Here is a 24,232-nt window from a genome sequence, read left to right as displayed (position 1 = left end):
CTGGTGGTGCAGCGGTTAAGACTCCATGCTCCCAATGCAGGGGGGCCCAGGTTCGATCCCTGGTCAGGGAACTAGATCCTACATGCCGCAACTAAGAGCCCACATGCCACAACTAAAAGAGCCCGCATGCCACAATTAAAGATCCTGCATGCCGCAACTAAAGATCCCGTGTGCCGCAACTAAGACCCAGCACAGCCAAATAAATAAATTATTTATTTATTTGTTTGTTTATTAAAACAGACTTGGGGAAATTCTCTGGCATAAATAATTGTTAACCAACTCACTACTCAGGAATTATTAAGATGGTTTTCTTAGATGACATTATTGATAACTAATTCAATGAATACATTTTATTATACTAGCATCACCTAGGTGGCAAAAAGGACCACAAAGTTGCCTTAGCTCTTTTTAAATATCAAAATATAGCATTTAAATCAGGATTCACAGCACGCCAAAGCTAGTCAAGGCAAACATCATAGGGAAAATGATATTTCCTAAAATCAAATTCTTGACCTGAAATTCTATCTGCTTTCTTGTATTCCATCACTATCCTGACTCAAATAGAAGTGGAAGTACTAATAGGTTATTCCAAAAGATCGTTCAATTATTTTGGAAGAAACAAATGACCTATATATTTCTTTTTAATAAAGTAACAGGCTTCCTGTAGAAAAAGGTCACTATTAACATGGAATAAATTAGCAAGTAAAATTCAATTTTGCTAGTACACCGCATTAAAATGCAATTTTCAGACTAATACATTTACAGAACATTTCAAGACCGCCAGTTGCTCACCCCTGGCGGCTGGAGCTTATCCTCTCTAATTATACTGAGCGCATTCTCAGGACAGAATGCTCGATGATTAAAGAAATAACTGATTTTTTTCCTCAAGAAAAACATCACAACCCCAGTTACAATCCTTTGAAAGTATATATTACCCTACAGAGAGTATAGACATTTTCTGTGTTTAAAACAGCAATTAGAAAGAAATGCAAAGCAGCTACAATTACAACCAAACACAGTTTGTGTTTCTGACGCGAGCTTTCTCATGCTGGTTGGTCCTTAGACTCTCTCTACTTTCCCAGGATATTTCCTGATTTTGCAACGCTCTTGTGTCTCAGGGAAATATCAATTAAAGGGTATGTGTGTGTACTCAAGCACCTGCATTCACATTTACCGAGTGCCTTCCCCATGCCGAGTTCTGTCCTCATAATCTGCACTCAGCCCAATCCTATCACCTGCTCTAGCTGTGTGCCCTGGGACAAACTGGGTGAGCCTCAGCTTCCCCACCTGTATCTGCAGATAACTACAGCAGCTACTTCACAGGCGCATGGGACCAAATGATCTCCACGTTAACACATGCATCACAGACAGTGGCTGCTGTCTCACAGGAGGTGTCACAGGAGGTGCCCAATAAACATTAACCCTTATAATCTCTACAGGATCCTCTTCAGGTGAGAAAAAGTAGGTAACTTTTGCTGATAGAGACCAATCCAGCATCAAATCCCAGCCCGTAGGTCTTCCACACCTATTAAACTATAATATGAGGCATCAAAGACACTGAGGAACTGTCATCCACATTCTCTGAAGATACTTAAAGGGGAGGGGGGAGGTAACAGTCAACACCAAGACTATGTAGTTGAATATAAAGCATTAAAAACCTACTACCGGGCTTCCCTGGTGGCGCAGTGGTTGAGGGTCCGCCTGCCGATGCGGGGGACGCGGGTTCGTGCCCCGGTCCGGGAGGATCCCGCATGCCGCGGAGCGGCTGGGCCCGGGGGCCATGGCCGCTGGGGCTGCGTGTCCGGAGCCTGTGCTCCGCAACGGGAGAGGCCACAGCAGTGAGAGGCCCGTGTACCACACACACACAAAAAAAACCTACTACCAATTACAAATATCTCCCCATCATTCTTCTTTAAAAGAATTACCTGTTTAAATATTTTAATACTAAACATATGTAAGTTTTTGATCAAGGACCATCTTCCACAGCACAGTAACCAATGTGGAGTTAATCTAAAATGCCTGGTCCACCTACCAACGACTTCAACAACAGGAAATCAAGGCAGTAAATATCTTGATCACTTTATAGCACACATTTTCACATTATCATAGGAAACCCTCCCACCCAGGTAGGTATCACTCTAGATATTTTATAGAGAGAAACTGGGGCTCAGGCAGGGCACCCACCTATATCCACCTATCCCAAGGCAGGGCCCAAAGTGAAACTCGGCTCTGTCTAGATCTGAAGTCCATGCTCTCTTTAGAACCACAAATGGACAAGGCAAAAGAAGGGTGAGGCCAGCTGGTCACTTGGCTATGAGGGCACACTCAACAGAATAGATGGGAAAGGTGCCACAGTTTTTGAGGACATCCCAATGAATATTAATTTTTACCAAATCGCTTCATCTTCAAAGCAGAAGTCAGTAACATACATGGCCAAAAACATGACCCACACAGAGCATACCCAATTCACGATTTCAAACTTGTCTGGATCAGTGTTAGTCCTACACTAAAGAAAGCTTTTGAAAACACAGGAGTTGAGGATCAGGTTCAGCTGAGTGGCACCTGTACCCTCCCCAGCTCCTGGGGTCCTGGGAACCCGCACAATCTCAGAGCCTCAGCCCCGGGGGCAGATTGCACAGACATCAGAACAGCTGCCCCAGCAGCTTCAGTCCAGTGCAAATTAACTCCTTCAGGTTCCACGTTGACAATAAGTCAGAAGTCCTTGGGTCACGGTACCTCTGCTGGTGAGGACACAGGACCAGTTCTCTCTCTTTTTTTTTTTTGGGGGGGGGGTTAAACTTCTTTTTTAATTGTGGTAAAGTGTACATAACCAAATTTATCATTTTAGCCATTTTTAGGTGTACAGTTCTGTGGAATTAAGCACATTCACAGTGCTGTGCAACCATCACCACCATCCATCTCCAGAACTTTTTCATCTTCCCCACCTGATACTCTGAACCCATTAAACAATAACTCCCCATTATAACCTCTTCCTTCCAGGCCCTGGCGACCACCTTCCACTTTGTCTCTATAAACCTGACTTCTCCAGGCACCACATATAAAGACATTCATACGATATTGGTCCTTTCGTGACTGGTTTATTTCACTAAGCATGATGCCAGTTCTCTTTCGTTCCCAGTTAGTCTCCTTGAAGAAACACCCCTGAAATGCACATCCTTTAGATGAATTAAGAATGAATACATGAGAATTATGTTTTTCCCTTTTACTCATTGCTAAAAGGATACAGAAACACTGAGGGTGGCTGGGGAAGAAGAGAGGGAAAGCCAGCAGAGTCATCCCCAACATCACTGTGAAATCTCTACTTGTTTCTACTCATTCTCCCACGAACTTTTGCTTTATGCAAATGAAATGTTTAAAATCACATCACACGCAGATGTAGAGAACGGACTTGAGGACATGGGGAGGGGGAAGGGTAAGCTGGGACGAAGTGAGAGAGTGGCATGGACATATATACATTACCAAACGTAAAACAGATAGCTAGTGGAAAGCAGCCGCATAGCACAGGAAGATCAGCTCGGTGCTTTGTGACCATCTAGAGGGGTGGGATAGGGAGGGTGGGAGGGAGACACAAGAGGGAGGAGATATGGGGATATATGTATATGTATAGCTGATTCACTTTGTTATACAGCAGAAACTAACACACCATTGTAAAGCAATTATACCCCAATAAAGATGTTAAAAAAAAAAAATCACATCACATTGGGTATCCTCCTTTGACCTAACCATCTATCAAAAAGATATTATCTGCAAGCATTTCAAAAGTTAGCTTTCAAGGTCAACACTAAGGAAAAGCAAATGTGATTTCATAAAAACGTGTATCCACCGAGCTCTCCTATGGAAGGAAATTGTTTTGGGCAAGATAGCACCACACTGTTTAATAGCTGGTGCTGCAGAAAGAAAGAAACACCTTTACAAATGTTCATACAAAAATCATTTAAATGTTAAGCAAAAATGTATATAGACTCTGAATGGGGCCATCCATCCCACTATTATCTCTCTCAATGGAAAACAGCACAATAGCATCTAATGAAAATCCTGTTTTCTTTACAAGAAATAAAGATAATAATGCCACAAATCAACACTCTCCCCAGTCGTCTATCTTTATTGGTTTTTCTTGTAAGCCACATGTTCTCAGAACAAAAGGGGGAAAAAGACAAAATTCAATACAATGCCACATCTTATTTTTGCTTTTTATTTCTACTTGCAGCTTGTAAAATATACACATAACAGCACGATCTGCTACCAGTAAAGGAAAATGACTTAAGCTAAAATAAAACTCAAGTCAGCAGGAGATGGCTTTGATCGGGAGACCATTATATGTTAAGTAGATGGAATGCAAGACTTCCTCTATTTATTTTAGTACAAATAACCTCAAGTCCTGGAAAAAAAGACATTTTTAGAAAACGACACTGACCCAATTGCTAAGTCTCATGAATAAGAGTGGTGAGTGTTACTTCTGTTGCACCACTGCTCATACATTTTCTGCTCAAATCATTGCAATACGATTAATTCAAACACGGGGTTTTTCTTCCCCCTGAAATTCAGGATAATAGATGGTTGAAGACATGGAGATACTGACCACAGTAATGGTATGCAACGAATCTACTGTTCACACTAAATGTACTGTCCCATTTAGGGAAAGCACCAATGTCAAGAAAACAGTACCCTGACAAGGGGGACCCAAAAGCACCAATCACTGCAAATTCAAAATCGAAATTCCCAGAACTAGAAGGAACCCCCAGGGACCCGCAGCCCTAATTCTCCTTGTGCTCCACACTGGCTCCTTCCCTGGGTGGAGGGTTTTGGGGGCTATTCCACCTATATCTGCAGCTTCTTTTAACCCTCTTCTCAGTTAAGTCCTACTGCATCTTTCTGGGAGTTGCCCCAAGCATTCAAAATCAGCAGCACAGGATAGGGGCCTCCTCCCATCCCTGAAAACTGAACCAACACTCTTTTACTCTGAATTATTCTATCTATGCAAATATTCTTTCAAAAAGACTCATCCAGGGCTCTCCCTCAAATGAAAATTTTCAGTGAGCTCGCCCGACCTAGTCCGTTTCCTGCCCTCTGTGCCAAACTACAACCATAAAGATGATCAGAGAATGAAATTCTTCACAAAGACAGACCTAGTCCATCAGCTCTGACCTCACGTAGGACCAAAACTAAACACACCTCAACAGAAAAAAATCTAAAAGCCAATATTCTTTTAAGTCGGGCTCAAGATTCCAAAATGTCAGCAAAAACCCAGGACAGGCTTAACCAAGTCTGACCCCAAGTTTTTTTTTCTCATACCTAATGCTCAGCCTTAGCAACTCCAGCTGGTCACTCCTCTCTCCCTCTGTCCACTTAGAGTCAGCTGGCCTCCAAGACAATGTCTAGATATCCGAAAGATGGAATGAAGTCGTAATTTGAACAATTTAAGTCAAAAACCACTCTCCATTAGCCAGCTCCTCCCCTAAATGCACCAAGCGAGCAATGATCTCTCCGGCTCGAGATGCCATTTATCTTTGGACCCAAGCCAGTGGGACTGATCAACTGATCAGGCATGAGGAAAACCAATAAAAGAAATGCTGTCCCCACTGAAGATCCTGCAGTCCTCCACAATGATGAGAAAACACTGAAGGGTGAGCAGAGAAGTCTGCCTCACATGAAATGTTCTTTCAGGGGCATGCAAAGCAGAACTAGAGCTGGCTGTCCAAGGTGTGCGCCAAGAAACACCAGTTCAGAAGAGACTGTGCAAGATGCACCCACAGGCAAATGCTGGGTTACAGGAAGTTAACAAACTTCTTTTCAGCAGGACTTCTTAAATATGCTGATGGAGAGTAGGTATACACAATTTTCTGAATTTAATGGCAGAAACCTTTATTCACAATATATTTCCAATCACTCAGGTTTCCAATCACTTTGAGAAACACTGCTTTAGAGTACCTGGAAGCAAGCCTAGAGCCGAAGCCTGGATGACCGATGACCAGGCACAATAATAATGTGATATCAATCCAGTTTTCAGGACTACAGGATCATTAGGGCTCCTTAAGGAGCTTTTTTCGTTTGGGGCAGGGGGAGGGGGGGCGTATTCCTTGAGTATCTTTTTTTTTATTAAAGTATAGTTGATTCACAATGCTGTGCTAGTTTCAGGTATACAGCAAAGTGATTCAATTATGTGTGTGTGTGTGTGTGTGTGTGTGTGTATTCTTTTTCAGATTCTTCTCCATTATAGGTTATTACAAGATACTGAATATAGTTCCCTCTGCTATACAGTAGGTCCCTGTTGTTTATCTGTTTTTTGTTTGTTTGTTTGTTTTTTGTTTTTTTTGCGGTACGTGGGCCTCTCACTGCTGTGGCCTCTCCCGTTGCGGAGCACAGGCTCCAGACGCGCAGGCTCAGCGGCCATGGCTCACGGGCCTAGCCGCTCCGCGGCACGTAGGATCTTCCCGGACCGGGGCACGAACCTGTGTCCCCTGCATCGGCAGGCAGACTCTCAACCACTGTGCCACCAGGGAAGCCCTATCTGTTTTATATATAGTAGTGTGTGTCTGTTAATCCAAAACTCCTAACTTATCCTCCCTGCCACCAAGAGATGCTTTAAAGTGAGGCCCTCTGTACCATTCTCCTGGCCTAAAATTGCTCCTCTCCATGATCCTGACATGGCCATCACTTACTGCCACTAGGGACACAGCTTAATAGCCACGTACTAGGACCACTTGATCTAAAGGAACCCACTAGGCACTTTGCATCACATCACCCGTCTCTATTTCTTCACAGACCCTCCCACAGAGACAGCAGAGAGTGTTTTAATCATCGCCATGCCCCTCGAACCCACTGGCACATAGTAAGTGCTTAATAAACATTTGCAGAATGAATAAGGAAATGAAGTATTCTGGCTATCCCTCCTTCTGGCTTGGAGAAATGATTAAACATCTGGTTATACTTAATTTCAGTTCAATATGATTTATTATTTCAAATAAAGGGGCCATGCTTATGCTGTGGCTAAATTAAATGACATCTGCATTTCCTGTGAACACATATTTTCATCCTGAGTCACTATAAGAAAACGATGTATTTTTGATTCATTCCAGAAACAATAATGGGTTTAAAGGTAGCCCCTCCCCTAGACTTCTCTAGAATCTGGACAGAAAAACCACAAAGTTAATCGGCTCTTATGTTAACTCATACCGACCCCATTAACATCATACTATAAGCCTATACCACCATATCTGGGGATAAACTCTCAGAAAAACTAGCTGCTGAAAATGTCCTGGGGCATATTTATCAAAGCCTCCAACGATAACATTCTTGTTCATTGACATACTCATTCTTTGACAAATGTTAATCAAGCACCCAGGACTTCCAAAACACTGGGAACACAAAGATGAAGAAGCCACAGTGCTGTCCCTCCAGGGCTTATGGACTGGAAAAGGAGCCAGGGAAGTAAACGGTTACAATTCTGCGTGCTAACAAAGGTGGGATGTAAGTGGGTGTGAGGGAGCTCACCATGGGAGCGAGAAGAACCAGTCACCCTGTCCTGGGTGACCATGTTCCAAGTGCAGTCCCCAGATGAGCAGAATCAGCATCTCCTGGGAAATCATTACACTGCAAGCTTTCATCAGGCTACAGACACCACAGGCCTATGGGATCAGAAGCCCTGGGGTGGGGCCGGCCGGTGCGTTTTAAAGAGCCCTCAGGTCACCCTGCCGCACACTGAGGTGGGTGATGATTAAGCTACTTCCCGAAAGGAGGAACGAAAAGTCAAGCAGGTAAAGAGCACACAGACGGCAGGGATGGTTGCAGGCGATGGGAATAGGACAAAAGGCCAGAGAAAACTGTCGTGTTGTAAATACCGTGTGGCCCGAGCTCAGAGCACGAGATGCAGAGCAAGCAGGCCACGAGGGGCTCAGATGCGGTGCCAAGGAGCTGGGCTTCCTCCTGAGGGCGGCGAGGAGCCCCTGCGGGTGGGGTGGGCGTGCTCAGGCCTGCGGATCTCAAGAGATGACCTAGGAGACCCTGTTGAGAACAAGGAGAGGCCCTGGAGGAGGAGCTGCAGACTCCTAGGTGAGAGGCAAGAGCGGTGGGAAGAAGGTGGAGGCACGCTTCGGAGCTGGGAGTCAGGGGCACCTTACACAGCGGCAGAGACGGAGAGACCTGGTGTGCGGTAGGATAGATGGAGCAGCCCTCCTCCTGGGAAGCTTGCCCGACACACACCCCGCACCCAAACAGAGCAGATGCTGATCTGGGAAGCACACATCGCATTTTACCGTAGCTAGTTCTTTAGCTGTCAGAGGCAGTGGCCGTCCCAGTCAGTTTCCATGTGCATCGTTTGGAACGGCGCCCAGCACTTGGAAAGCCAAACTGATTGAATGGAGCTGGACAAGCCGAGAGGCCACTGAGAGGCCACTGCTCTCATTCAGGGGAGAGAGGACAGTGTCATGGGGAAGGAAATTAGAAACCTATATCAACTGAACTTAATTTTTCTCTAGTCTGTTGATACCATTCAAAACACTGAAGGAAAACCTTTACAAGTCAATCACGTTATAAAAATTCAACAGTAAATTTGATCTGCTGTGTGGAGTCCACAAGCTCACCTTCCAGCTGAAAGGCAGAAAGGACCATGGTTTGAGCGCATGTGCAAGTGAAAATATGACACAGCTCTAGGCCACAGAGAGACTGCCACCTAATCGAGATAACAAGTCTGCTTTCTTTTGTTTTCAGAACAACTCTGCAAAGCCCAGAGGTAGAGGACAGAGACATTTCAAATCCCTCTGAGACAGACCGAGTCTTTACTCTGATTTTTAGAAATGATCTCCAGCAGGCACATAATGCTGTGACCCAATTACAGGATATTTTGGAAATAGCAGGCACCTAACTTGGGGGTGGAGCTGGTGGGCGTAGAGGGAAGAGTTACTAAGCAGACGGTACCACCTGCCTCTCAATCCTGCATGGAATTTGATAAAGAAGGGAGCTGTGACAATCAGGAAGTAATGCAACATCTCCCTTGACCTTCTTCCCGTTTTCTCACCATTCCCAAAATAGACAGAGCTAAGGAAAATCATAAATATGTTTCTCAGCCCTCTAGGGGGAAGGTTCATTAAAGGCATAAATTTGGGTCCCTGGGAAAAAAAATGGATGAAAGGCAAAGGAAAGCCCTAGAATCAAGAGGCGGTAACAGTGGAAAATAAAACCCATGGCCGAAAAGGAACAAGAGAAACAAAAACAATGGTCAATTCTTACCCCAAAGCATACTGAGAGGCGGTGCCATAAGCTCAGCTGTCCTGGATTCTCCAAACTCAAGCTCTTCAGAGACAAAAGTTAAAGTTGCTGCTTAAAACTAAAAATAATAATAGCTGTTAAGGTCTTACTTTATGCCAAGTATTGTTTCTTTGTTTGTTTGTTTGTTTGGGGTTTTTCTGTTGTTTTTTTTGGCCTCGGCGCACGGCTTGCCCCGACCAGGGATTGAATCCGGGCCACAGCAGTGAAAGCACCGAAATCCTAACCACTAGACCACCAAGGAACTCTCCCAAGTACTGCCGTAAGCCCTTATCATACCTTACCTCACGAAATCCTCATAACTACCACACTATGAGGAAACTGAGGCACGGTGTAATTCTGTTGTCCAAGTGTAACTGTGGTGTCCGAGATCACATGGCTATGAAATTGCAGAGCAGTACTGGAATCCTAGAAGTCTGGCTGGTAACCACCAAATTTCACCTGCCTCCCCATAGGGCTGCCCTGTGCACACACATTTAGCAGCATCCTTGGCCTCCACGCACTTGATGCCAGCAGTACTTCTTCCATAATCATGACAATCAAAGTTTCCAGGGAGTACTGCCAAATGTTCCCCAGAGAGCAAAACTGCTCCCTCTGAGAACCACAGCTACAGAGATTTGAAAGGCCAAATCTCTAGGTCCTTTATAGAAGCAGTGGCAAATCCTAGGTGTTGGATAGAAGATGCAGGCTACAACACTTCCACTAAGCCAAAGAAAAATGGAAAAGGAGACAGCTGAAGGGTTTTCTGTAGCAGGTTCTGCCACAGTCCTTTGCCACGGCTCCTATAAGGCCTGTAAGGCCTCCCTACTCTCCCCTCCCTCAGAGCCTCACACACATGCCTCTACTGAAGCACCTTATATTGACACTCTGGTACATTCCTTTCTGTCTTCCTGAACTTCCCACTGTACCTGGCACCAAGTATGTGTTCAATAAACATTTGCTGAACAAAGGCATGGACAAACGAAGCCGAAGTTTCTGAGTGTACCCAAATGAATGCATGTCTGTCTGCACTAGTGATCTGGAAAAGGTATAAAAAAATAAAACTTGGTTATCGGGGAGGATAAGAGGCTCTGCTCAGAATGCAACGTTGAATCAGTGTTTCCCGAAGTATCTACGCCCCTCTGAGATCACTGTGAGTCCAGACCATGCCTCAGTTCTACTCAAAAATTCAGTTGTATTTGTTCACTCAAGAATGAATCAACTCAAGAAACCTAACTCGTAAGGAAATTCTATTTATTCATAACTTCCACCGATACAGAGTACTGCCCAGCAAATCAAGACACTCAACGTGGCAGGTCTGCTGCCTGACTCTACTGCCCAGGACAAAGGTCTACTTGGGAAACCAAATGAAGATCAGAAGGTAAGAACAAAGCCATCAAGCAGGAGTTTGATGCTCCCAGAAAGGGGTACCCACCATCCTCTCTCTAGCAGCCAGAAGTCTCAAGTGAGCCTCAGCGCTGCTGGAGAGGCCCTGAAATCCTCACATCAACTTTCTGAAGTCATCAAAGGCCTCTGTCACCCCAACACTGCCTCATGATTGGCATGTGACAGCTAATCAGATTCTGGTGTATTGTATTCACAATAGAAATATCCTAGACTGGAATCTGCCCAGAGAGATTCAACACAGCAACCCTTAGTTTCAGACATATTTAGAAATTATATTTGGATTTTCCAACTATTAAATTTGTGTTCAGACGAAAGAAATGCACATGGGGGCCATAATCTGGAGGCAACAGCTCCACCACTAAGCATATGCAGATTTAGGTTAACGGGATTTTGAAAATGGACAAAAGGAGAAATTTGCACTTTCTGCCCAAGGCTGAATCTAGGAAAGTTTCATGTTGTGGTGGAAATAATAATACAGGCTTTGTTTAGGGCCTGGGTGAGTCCTTTAATGTTTCTGAACCAGAGTTTCCTCACCTATAAAAAGGGAAAAAAGAGGGTACCCCAAAAGACAAAGTGAAATGTTTCCCATATAGCACCAGGCAGAGGTGGCCCTTAATTAATAAATGTTATTTCTTCACCCTGGCAGTTCCTCAGCAACCCATAGACTCCTCTGTGTTGATCACAGTTCCAAGGCAAGCATCACTGTTCACTGTGTAGCCTTTAGTGAAAAGGACCTCAGTTTCCTTATCTCTAAAATAGGAATAGCACTACAGTATTTTGTAAGAATTAAATAGGGTGACAGCTGTAAAGCTCTTTGCACAAAGAGATCCACAATATTAATAATAAATTATTATTACGACCAGTGAGATCCAGATATTACGAAGCACAGATTTTTTAAGTATTATCTGAAAATACATTACCTATTTTCTTAAGCTACTATTTGAAACTCAAAAATAATTTGGGTTTTTTTTTTCCTCTCCTCCCACCCACTAAGAGCAACTCAAACTAAAGATGAATAATACCAATTCCATGAGCAAATTATTCTTAAACTTCCTCTAGCGACTTATCAAGGCACACTCTGGAGGGCATGGCACTGCAGAGATCCAAACCAAGCCGGCTATAACACAACTCCTGGTTCTATGGCTGTAACTCCATCAGCATTTCCTAGAATCACCAATCCTGAATTGCTAAAGCATGCTGTTTGGGCAAAAAGAGGCCTGTATGCAAAGAAACAAAAACCAAGATGTGTCATTTCGCAGCCCAGCCTGCTAAAATTCACATTTCAGTCCCTTGTCCTTTCTGCTCTCTCAGAACCTCATCTTTCATCTTGGCGTTTTCCTTGTCAGTCTTGGGCTATAATTCAACAATACTCGCTGGTTCCCAGAGCACTTTCAAAATTAGCTTCTTCTCAGCTCCTAGGACCTTGGGTCTGTACCAATGACTCCACATTCCTGGAAGGCCTGGAGGCGCCATCAGCCCACCCAGAAGCTCCAGTTTGGCCTGGCCTCCACTATTCAACTTGAGCCTGAGGGCAGAGCTCTCTACATCTCAGGCCCAGATTCCCAGACTTATCAATTTCATGGACCATTAAGCTGCCAAATAAAAATATTCCCATCAATTTGTAAAAGAAATCTTACCCCATATCCGAATGATATAATCTCAGAGAAAAGGACACATCTAATTTGAACACACTTATGAAATATTCACTACACTGCCATCATCACTTGGATAAGGAGAGTGGAAACCTCACCAACAGACAACAGCCCTAGCACTGTGACGTGCACATAGTAGACACTCAGTTACTTTCATATTGTGTAGAAACTAAGCTCTGATTCATAGGGGAGCGATTTGGGAAACGCTGCCTTCCATACCACCGGTAATGCCAAGTCTTCCTTCTTCAACAACAGAGGTTCCCTTCACTCTCTGGAGCTCTGCAAGTTCTCCCCAACCTTGTCCTCCAAAGCACACACTTCTCCTAGCTCAGTTCCAAAAGTGCAGTCATTTTAGTCAACTTGAAAGGTAAAAATCAAAACAAACCATTCTGCCTCCTACTCCAAGCATTCCTGAAGCATACTTTCCAGGAGAGTTACACTGCAAAAACCTCAGTTATCGCCTAGCAGACAAAATTTTGCAAGATTTTCACAAGAGGCAAAGGATAGAATGGTTCGCTTTATTTACAGTGACCAAATCATTCACAAACAATAAAGAAAAACCTTAATCCATAATTCCATACCATTTATTTTTCGCATGTTCTCTTTCCATAGCTGTCCATATGAATCTGCACATTTTATACACCAATAAGTGATACACTGTGACTTTTTTCCTGCTTGTAAAAGTAATGCCTGCCCTAGCATTTGTTCAATGCTTAGAAGACTAGGTAGGATCCAAATATTATGGAAATAAGGTTATGTACAGAGGGAATGTCTCCTGTAACTCTACACCCAATGGCCTCTGATACCTTTAAACCGATCAAGGCTTCTTACTTCTTGCCAAGTTGTGATGACTTGACTTTCTAGCCTCCATGTCCTTCCTCTCTTCCAGCTCTCACCTGGTGTTCGCAGTTACTGCCCCGCTCCTACCACAGGCCCAGCAACACTGGAGCCTAGTTATGATCAGAAGCTCTAGACTTACTATTTATTATCACTTATTTAAACGCTGACAACTCTGGCTTCTCTTCACCTGCCTCACTTAAACGTTAATGAGGCTGAGTTTTGTGACCATCTTAAAAGCAAAGTACACTACAAACACCAGGTTTCCTTTGCTCTCTGCCCCATCATCATGGCTTGCCAAAAGAAAAGTTCACGTAGCTGCATCCCGACAGCCATCACTCCTGCTACTACGGCAGCAGATCAATACAGCACCTGCTCAATACAGCGATGGTGCTAACATGAACTGATACTGATAATTTTATTCCAGAGACCAAGGGCGGCAATTCTGATCAACAGCTGAATCGGCAGGACAGGGACATGGGAAAAGTTTATCCAAATTTCACATGGGTAGGCCCCGGCAACCAAGGTACAGGGCAGCGTCCTCTACAGCCCCAGAAGAGACTTATTCATTGGATTACCTGCATGCCCAAGAGCAGAGTGTCTCCTCAGAAGATGCCGTAAAACAGTTTCAAATATCTACGGCGCTCTACCCAAATCTAATCATTACCTTATCTCCTACCTAAACCTTGCAGCGCCACAAAGAATTAATGTTATGACAACCATCCTTTGACAAATAAAAACCAGAATGGACGTAGGAATTGGCCAAAAAAAAGGAAGGGCATTCCACAAAGCAGGACAGGCCAGACTTAGTGAAACAAAATCGGCTTCATCTAAGGTTTTATCTATAGTCCCCCTTTCCGAATGGATGCATCACAGGCCCCTGGACTGGGACTTGAAGGCCCAACAGACACCCAGAGGGTGCTTTCTACTGTTACGCTCTCATTTTACATATGGGAAAACTGAGATCCAAAGAAGTGAACTGACTTTCCCAAGGTCACACAGTAAATTTAAGTAGTGGATGACCCTGGCCCAGGGTCAAATCCCACCAGGCCCTTTATTATGGAGAATCTGTCACTCTGCCTTTGACAAACTATTTCAACCGAAAGAAACGCCATCAACACATATCAACATGCAGAATATGCACTAATAACACATAAAATTAAAATGGGTAATCTGGGCTTATCTTCCTTACACTTATTTGTTGGTAGTACAATGTTGTTGAAAATAAATGAACATAAAACAGTTTCTAAACCTGGAGGGAGGCTTCTTAAAAACATTCAAATCATTTTGAAGACATGCTGTTCCAATCAAGTCTAATTCTAAATAACAAATATGTTATACAAGAGAATGCTTACTGAATAATAATGAAAACAGTTGAAGATAGTCTCATATAAAATAAAACTTTGAAGTTCTATTGCTGTACAAGCAAAGGACTGTCCACCTCCTCAGAGGGACTTTCTTGGGAAACTGACATTTATGTCAAAGATGCTGACACATAAGATATGTAAGAAGTTCAATATCAGACTTGACACATAGTAAATAATGAACAAATTCTATTTTCCTTAACTTGGGATAGGAAAATAGCCATCACCCACATAAGTAGTAATATCTTCTTACAATACTTTACTAAAAGTCTGTCCTGTGCCCCTGGAAAAGTTCAGGGGTTATATCATCAGGGTACTGAATATTTTAAAACTGTAACTGAAGAAGGCACAGAGAGACAACATTCCATTTCTCATAAAAGACAAATTTAGATATCCTGAAATTAGGGTAATCAACATAACCCTGTTCTAGTACAATGGCAAGCCTTTCAGTATTAATTCCTGCTGTAACAGAAAAGAGAGGAAAAAAAAAAAGAATTTGATGTTTGTTTTTGTTTCTCTGGTGGCAGAAAAAAAAAAGTCATCAAAAAGTTGAAACATGACATAAAAAGAGTTAAGTTTTAAAATATTTTATCTCTGTACACGTGGATTCTTGCACTGTTTAGTAGACTTTTCCTAGATGATTCTGTAGTCAGTATTCTTATTACTCCAGTTAACTCTAAAAAGCCAGTCTTTCACACTTTAGCTCATCGAGTTTTTCCACTACCACTTTATAAAAGTTTCAGAAAAGGGGACCCTGCTGGCTCCCTGCAGATGAATTACTTAGTTAAAAGTATCCTTTTGAAGAGAGAATGAAAGAAGTAAACACCTTCCCTGGAAAAGGATCTCAACTTTAGAGTTCTTTCTCAAAGGCCCTGAGCAAATATCTAGACCACGCCCAGCCTAGGAAGACCCTGAGTGATTTTTCGAGGTCATATAGTAAGCCGATGACCAAAGGACAGCTATAGAAACCTTGCATCTGTTTTCCCCAGGTGTTCCGACTACCGGACCATTGTACTCTACTGCCACCTGTGTTCTCTCAGCATTTCCCCCAGCGTGGACGTTCCTCATCCTCCTGACAAACGTCATCCTTTCAAAACAGTGCCCTTTCTAGGACTGTGCAAGTTACGATGAACAACTGTTGAACAAATAACTGCTTTCAAGCTACAAACTGAAAACACAACAAAGCGGCTTCATAAAGAAATCCCCCTTCCTGAAAGGCCATCTACCCGAATTCAGATATTCTTAATTATCATGGCCATTTAAAGACAAGATTTGAAGTATAAATCCATGACAAGAAAAATAAACCAAAGACTTAAGAGAACCAAATCCAGAATAACGGATCAGGATGCCACTGTTTGCTTTTTAAATCAGTGAAATATTAAAACAAATGACAAACCAGTGCCAACCTCACAAAGTTTCTTCATTTCTTGGAATTCAAACACAACTGCTGGCATCATTTTATGATAATCCTTTAAGTATTTTACCTAAGTCATCAGGCGCAATGTAAAGCCAGTGACTGAGGGACTTCTAAAAAACCTGCACCCAATCTTGTCTGAGCTTCCGACACTGACCTTATTCTCCTCTCAGTGCTGATCCTCCCCAACCACTCAATCCATCCAAAACCGTCTGGGACAGTCATGGCTCTAAACAGCGCTGAACTTGACTACAAAACGGCTACAACTCTAAATCTGATTTCTTCAATGTATGATTTTTTTAAATCCAGGTCCCACGCTCCTTCGGCCCTTGGCCCCTGACCCCTCAGTTCTAGACCTCACCGCCGACATCAAGATCACCTTTCATTGTTTCTATGGGACTCCGCACCCCTCCCTCCGTCCAGCAATCTTTTTCATCGCACAAATGTCATTTCTAGCGTTCAACCCTCCATTCCGCCCGGCGGGCAGCAGAGGGGATTTCAGGACCAGCTTCCCTGATTCGGTCCCCTTCGCACAGCCATTTTCTAGTTAAAACGCTCCCTGCCTCCGAGGGGGAAATGAACTTTTCCCCCTTTGAATCCCCTATAAGCCAGCTCGGTCTTCAACTCCCCGGCAGGAGCGCGCTGCCGCACGGGGAGAGCCCAGCCGCACAGCGGAGGCCGGTGCCAGGGCAAGGGGGTGTGCGCTCTTCCCCGCCGGCGCCCACCCTCACTTTTCCCCTCCGCAGCCCCCGCCCAGCACCCCCTCCAACCCTGTCTCCCCCGCCCCAGGCCCTGGAAAGCCCCGGCTGCCGATGGAAAGAGGGCGCCGAGAAGCCAGAGGGATGGAGTCAAGGAGTGAGCCCGCGGGCGCCGTGCCACCCAGCCCTGCGGCGCGGGCGCAGGGCGCACGGGACTCCGCAGCAGACGCCCGCTGCAGATGCAGTGGCAGCTGCTGCAGCTGTGGCTGCGGCTGGGCGAGCGGCAGTGGCCGCGCAGCCCTCGGGGCCGGGAGGAGAGGAGCAGCCGCCCCGGCTACGCGCAGCCACTCGCCGCAAGCTGCTGCCGCTGCCCGGGTCTCTCACCAGTACTCCCGGGCCGCCCCGGGGTCGAGAGCAAAAGCAAGGAAGAAAGCGGGGCTCACCGGCGGTTCGCGCGGCGCTCGCCTCGGCTCCTGCGCCCGGCAGCTCTGCTCCAATCTCGCCCTGCCAGGAGCGCCAGGATCAGCTACGGGCACAGCGCACGAGCTTCCTACTTGAAACCAGGACTGGCTTTGGCCACTGAGCATGCCCAGTGCCGCTCCACGAGTCCCGCTCAGAGAGCGGCGCCGGCGAGATTCCACTTCTCCGGGCTTTGGCGGCGGCTGCGCGGAGAGGCTGGAGGGGCCCAACCGGGCGGGGGCGGATCCCGAGAAAGGCGGGGCCGGGGGCGGGGGCCTGGAAGGAGGGGGCGGGCCGCGCTCCTAGAGCGACCCCTGCAGGCAGAGGCTTTGGGGCCTCTTGAACTCGCGCTCCCCTTATCATCTGAGAAGATGGCAGGGAGGAATGCGGGCCAGAGTGTCGAGACCCAAGGCGATGCATCCCGGTATGATAACCCCTCCATAAGGCTCGGCGTCTGTCTGCACCAAAAGGTAACCTTATCCCTGGCTAGTCTTTTCTCCCACATGTCTGCATTCCCTTATAATGGGAAAATGTCCTCAGATGAGAGGTACCCAGGCCCATCCAGCTGCAACTTGTAGGTGAGATCTTCTCCTTCCTTCTGTCTCCTTATCTAGAACCCCAGGCATATGCCACACACACACACACACACACACACACCATTTCTTGATATGAAAATCACAGCAAGATCGTCTCAAGGAAGAAGTACACCTGCAGGAGGGGGAAAACATAATTTCCTTTTCACCTCCAGGAATATTAACTAAATTTTAACCAATTTAAACAGACAAGCAAGATCCTGATAAGAATGGATACTCAATAGGTAGTAATCAGTGCTCTGCCCCAGACACTGTGAATAACGTCCCCAAGGCATCATTGGGGTTGCTCTTCACCCATGCGGTGGTCAAAGTTGAGCCTGCGTCAGAATCGCCTGGAGGGTTTTTGGAAACTGATTGCTGGACAGAGTCTCTGAATGTGTAGGTCTGTGGTGCGGCCCAAGCATCTGCACATCTAACAACTTTCCGGGTGATGCTGGTGCTGCTGCTGGTCTGAGGACCGCACTTTGAGAACCACTGCTCTACACACAGCCTTACCTACTATCTCCTTCAGGAGGATTGTGCTAAAAGTAATTTAATAGTAACGACAAAGTGATGGCTCCTCCTCACTCATCCTCTTCCTCACACCTCCAGAATGCACTCCTTCCTCAAACAGCAAACTCACACCCCACCGGTCCTTATTCTTCATGAGAGGACTCAATGCAGTTGGGGCCGGCATTACGTTTTTCCTTCGACGTCATAAATTTATTGAGGACCCACAAGATCATATGGTTAGCCTGGGAATAGCAGTGAATAAAAAAAAAAACCTAGACCCCTGCTTTCATAGAGCTTAGTCCAGCGAGGTGGTCAGAAATCCATTAAATAATCACTCAAAAATGTCATTTCAAACATGAAGAGTGGGGCTTCCCTGGTGGCGCAGTGGTGGAGAGTCCGCCTGCCGATGCAGGGGTCACGGGTTCGTGCCCCGGTCAGGGAAGATCCCACATGCCGCGGAGCGGCTGGGCCCGTGAGCCATGGCCGCTGAGCCTGCGCGTCCGGAGCCTGTGCTCCGCAGCGGGAGAGGCCGCGACCGTGAGAGGCCCGCGTACCGCAAAAAAAAAAAAAAAAAAAATGAAGAGTGTTAGGAGGGAAATCTACTAGGTGTGTACAAAAGAGTGTATAATGGAGCCCTGACGCACACTCGAGTGGGGTTGGAATGAGTGGTAGGGGGAAGCTGCCTTGTGGAAGAGGGGTTTCTGGCATTTGCACCCCCAAACCTCTGCCACGAACAATTTCCCTCAGACCAATCTGGAGGCCAACAATCACGTCACTCCTTTCGCAACGCAAAGACAATATTGCCACTGAGAAATCCCTATAAATCCATGAAAGTTCTCATCCTTGGGGCTGAGTCTCTGCACCCCAAGATACGCCTATGGAGTTCGTGCACCACGGATAGTTGGGGGCCGCAGCTTAACCTACTTTGAGAAAATTCAGACTCTTAACTCTAACGCCTTTTAGTTCTAGCCTATGTCCTTCAGGCCTAGAGAGGCGAGGAAATTAGCCCAAGACCACCCCTTCCGTCAGCAGCAGAGACGGGACCCGCCACCGGCCTTCCAGGAAGGTCATCTTTCCGCAGGTACTCTATTCCCTCAGACTCCACAGCTCTCCAGGAGTCCAGCCCTACCATCCCCACTCCGGGGGTCCGGGGCGGTAAACGGCGCCCGCCCCTGCAGGCTTGATCTCTTCGGGACCGGGAGGAAAACCCGCGGTGGAGTCCTTGGCGGCGGGGCGGGGCGGGGAGACGCGCGCAGGCGCAGTGGCCGCCAGGTTGGGCAGAGGAGGCGCCGAGCTCCACACCTGATGCAATCAGCCTTCCGGAAACGGGCCCCGCGGCCGCGCTCACGCAGGAAACGCTCCTGCGCCCTCTTCTGGCCGCTGCGCCACCCGCCTGCCTACCGACCCTTCTCGCCGCTTGACTTCGCCCCGGGCGAAGGGCGACATTCGGCGACCCACAGGGGACCCGCAGGAGGAGTTGGGAAGTCACTGCCATAAAAAGCAAAATCCCTGGCTGCCCCTAATAGTGACGTGGAAACGGCCACAGAACGTTCCGTGGCTGCAGGAGGAAATTCCCTTAATGATGTATTTCCAGAGAGGATGGGGTTGGGGGGAGCTTTTAACCTTCCTTGCTTGCTTCCTGCCTTATTTCGCCTCCCGACACACATTTTCTTTCTCCCTCACGGAAAGGAACGTTTATAGTCATAGCCATTTTCAGGCAGTATGGAGAGGACTCCTGGCCACCCACCCGCCGCGTTGCTTCATAAGTAACAGCACGTTAGCTCTGCTGCCTAGAGCCTTCCACCACGCATTTTACAAATAAGTCATTGGTTTCTTTGTACCTCATCATTTCGGTTTACAAAGAAAATCATTTTCCGTTTCACCACCTCATGGAATTTTGATATCTATTGTGTTTTTTTTCCCCGTCATGCTGACTCACCCATGAATTGTTTTCCAAGGAAATGAAATATTCCAAGAGCATGTTTATAAAAGCACGGAAGTAAAAATTACCTGTGTACGTCCTTTGAGACCAAAGGGGAAAAGAAAAGGCAGATTCAAGGAATTTTATTTGGAAGGATACTTAGGAGATCATTCTAGAATCAAGTCTGGGTCAACTCTTAGATGCTGCAGAGGACCTGTAGCCCAAAGATGGCTTTTCCTAAACAGACAACTCAGCAGAAGTGGCACTTGAACACAGATTTCTTGACATCCCAATCTAATGAAAAAATACATTTGTTATTTGCATAAACACTATACAAAGTGCAAGACTACATCACAATGCTTTCAGTCCAAAGGTTACCAAGTACAAAATCGATGGCAACGAAAGAGATCCTATTACTTTTTCCTATTTATGAAGTCATTAGTCTTTAAAGAGTACTTGATTTATCCAACCACTATACAACCTATCCAACTACTTCTAAGATAATCAGAGACTAGGCATTAAATATCTTAATTACAGCAGTACGACATTCTTCAGAACTTCCAGACATCAAGAAATCTTTTGAGTCAACATTTAGAGCTTTTAGTATTTTTGCTTGATCATGTGGTGTATGAACTAAGGTTAAACCAAGGGAATTTTAATGATCACAACAAAATATCAGGGTTAAGATTTTCCACTGTACTGATTTAAAGTACTTTATCAAAACAGAAATCAAAGTGAAATACACAAATGACTACAAATAAGAATTTTCAGAACCCTACCCACTTTTTTATCTTGATGAATGTGTATTTCTTTTTTGGAATGTTCTGACATTTAGAGAACTGGGAGAATACCTTCACTTATGCAAAAACAGAGTCAAGTAATGTCAAAACACAGAGGTGCAAAGTGCAAACATCACAATAAGGTACTATTTACAGAATAGCCAGCCTTTAGTGGGTGCTAAGCCAGTTCCAGATACTGGCTAAGCATTTTACATAGGTTATTTAACTTAATCTTCACAATTACCCTAAGAGTTAGTACTATTGTTATCCCTATGTTACAGGTAGTAAAAGTGAAGTTTGAGAATGTGAAGTAATTTAACTCAAGGCACAACAAACCGGTTCAGTGGCAGAACTTGGATATGAACCCAGGTGTTTGCCTGGAGCTTGAGCTCTTAAGTAACACTCTATACAGAAAAATGTAAATACTGAGAAAATGACTGTGATTTTTGTCTCATATAAGAAAGGTAGCGGGGGGAATTCCCTGGCAGTCCAGTGGTTAGGACTCCACGCTTTAACTGCCAAGAGTGTGGGTTCAATCCCTGGTTGGGGAACTAAGATCCCACAAGCTGCATGGTGTGGCAAAAAGAAGGAAAGGGAAGGGAAGGGAAAAGAAAAGAAAGGAGTGGAGTATTGTACTTACTCTCCTTCCAAAAATAAGACTTGGTAAAATTAATTTGTTGTCTGCAGTAGGAAAGAACCCCTTCCTAATTAATGAATTACAGTCCCCAAACTTAGGACCAATCTTACCCACAGATATAAGGCAGATGATCAAATACCTAGTGATTTTTGGGGTTACCAACAAGGCCTCTCCTCTGATGGACTGTCTCCATGTCTGGCTGGTTTCTCTAGTTCTAAACTGTCCAATGTGATAGTCACTAGCCACATATGGTTTTTTAATTTATATTCATTATAATTAGAATTAAAATTTCAGTTCCTCAGTCATATTAGCCCCATTTCAAGTGTTCAATAGTCGTGTGGGCTAATGGCTACAATATTGGACAGTGCAAGTATAAAACACTTCCATCACTGCAGAAAATTTTATTGGACAGTGCTGCTCTAGTCCTTTATCCCAATAGTGTAAGACTTTAATCTCCCCTCATTCTTAATCATTTCCTCCTCTGAAAGGAACCATGTTTTTAGCTCTATCTAGCTTTCCTCTAAGCTTTAGTCCTATTTTTCCAAACTAAAATTGTTGTCAGAGTATAGAATACCATCATGGAAAGATACCAGCTTTGGAGTAAAACTTTATTTCACATCCCAGCTCTTTTATTTATCATCTGTGTGATCTTGGCAAGTTACTCAACCTCACTGGACCTTGATTTTCTTATCTACAAAATGGGCATCTTAACCTTTTCATCATTGGTTTGTTTAGGGTCAAATGAAATAACACATATAAATCTTCTGGTAGGCCTCACAGAGATTTCCTTCCTTCCATTCCTATTTCAGTTAATGATATCACCAATTACTCAGGTTTCCAAACTAGGAATCTCAGTCATCTTCAATTCTTCCTTCCTCCTTAACCACCTGCATCGAATTAGTCACCAAGCCCTGTTGCTTCCACCTCAGGGATGTTTCTCAAATATGGGCCTTCCTCTCTGTCCCACTCCCACTGTCCTCACTGGCTTTTCATGCACTGTTTCAGTATCCTGCTGACTGACCTTAGGGACAGTCATCACTCCCAGTCCGAGCACTTCCTCCGTGCTGCTGCCAGACTGATCCTTCTAAAAAACGATGCTGATGATATCACTCCCTTTCCTTAAGACCACTGATGACTTCCAGTTGCTTAAGGATAAGAACTACTAAACCTAAGGACTCACATGACCGCCCCACCCCCACTCCATTTCAAACCTATATTCGGACTCCTCTACTACCAGCTTCCCTTTCGACCACCTGTTCCCCACCTCCACGCCCCCAGTACACCCCCTGCACTGACAAATTCCTGGAATAGGTAATGGCCTTTCTTGTCTCTGCCCTTGCACACACCCTTCTCAAGCTGAACTGATCATTTTATGTATTCTGTACCTGGCAAAATCCTACTTATTCTTTCTTATTATCTCTAGTACAAAATCTTAGTCAACTCTCCTAGGAAAAAGTGATAACCAGCTCATCTGTGACAGACGCTGTGTTCGGGCTACCCAGGTTTAAATCCTAGCCACACCACCATGCCATTGGTGGTTCTGGAAAAGTGACTTACCCTCTGCAACCTCAGTTTCCTCATCTGAAAAGGTTGATAATCACAGTTTGTACAACTCAGTGTTGTTGAAAGTATATACTGAGATGATGCACATAAAGCTCATAATAATGCACCTGGCTCAGAGGTAAGCATTCAATATATATTACCTTAAAATTATTACTATTACGGTCAATATTTATCTATTTTATCCTCTTGCCATTAGGTGGCTCTTTTTACATTTTAATTCAATTCTTTACTTTCAAGGATTTTTATATTTTACATTTATATTTTATTTTACATTAAATTAAAAGTGTTTTATTACAGAAGTAATTGATATTCATTGAGCAAAATTTTGGAAACACTGATAACAAACAAAAAAGATGAAATTCTCTATTGTTTGAGACACTTCTAGGTTGCAAACAAAAGGAACCCTCTGTAGTTAATGTATCCAGAAAAAATTACTGGAGGGTTGTCATGTAGCCCACTGTATCAACATATAGATGGAGAATTGGTTCAGAAAAGGGTCAGGATCTATGGAAGCTGGCAGCAAATAACACAGACCAGACTATGGCATACTATGTCACCAATTGCCCCACTCCACTGGTCACTTGCTGTGGCCACTATTCCTGTACCTTGGCAACTTAGCATCACAGTCTCCCTATTCAAGTTCACAGGTGGAAATAGATAAGGTCACACGTCCATGTCTCAGCAGTCAGAAGGCAGAGAGAGGGAACGTTTGCCTCCCTTCAGATTCCCTATTGGGAGGTAGGGCCTCCCACAACCCAAATTCATACGATAAGGGATTCACCAAAAATGGAAAGAGGGCCTTATCCCCTCCCCAACTCTCCCACCCCGTGATGTGTTACCCATACTTGATCACTCACTGGCATCATGTACTTCCATGCTTTTGTGCCTTTGCTTATGCTATTTACTTTAGACTCCCTGCTTTATTCATTCACCTTCTGCACTTTTCAAAATCCTACTCCTTCTTTAAAGACCAAGATTCCTCCTTGAATGTACTGCACATGTCATGAAACTGAGCAGGACACTGCAGGGCCCTCCCAGGTACAAAAGCCCCTCTGAGTCACCTGTTTCTTGTTTATAGAAAAAAGCTTTAGTCTCCTAGGCCTTCCCTGAATTCCAAAGAATAGACATAAGCAGTTACTAATTAGAGAACTGAGA

At 44.8% G+C, this 24,232-nt stretch overlaps 1 protein-coding gene across 4 annotated transcripts in view; it reads right to left on the bottom strand.

Moving 5' to 3' along the window:
* Window positions 1–17,204, bottom strand: part of APBB2 (amyloid beta precursor protein binding family B member 2) — a 374,271-nt gene extending 357,067 nt beyond the window's left edge. For 2 of the 4 annotated variants that reach the window (XM_029235019.1, XM_029235021.1), the window contains exon 1: window positions 17,077–17,191. The gene's annotated coding sequence lies outside the window, so the exon portion shown is untranslated. Of the gene's footprint in view, window positions 1–17,076 lie in introns of all 4 variants that reach the window. The other 2 variants (XM_029235015.1, XM_029235014.1) reach the window with 2 other exon arrangements.
* Between the last annotated feature and the right edge of the window lie 7,028 nt (window positions 17,205–24,232).

Source organism: Monodon monoceros, unplaced genomic scaffold (assembly GCF_005190385.1).
Source record: "Monodon monoceros isolate NGI ecotype Baffin Bay Population unplaced genomic scaffold, NGI_Narwhal_1 Super_Scaffold_20, whole genome shotgun sequence".
In the NCBI taxonomy this organism is placed as follows: domain Eukaryota; kingdom Metazoa; phylum Chordata; class Mammalia; order Artiodactyla; family Monodontidae; genus Monodon; species Monodon monoceros.
Note: the sequence above shows the minus strand (reverse complement) of the source record. Positions and strands in the feature narration are given on the sequence as shown.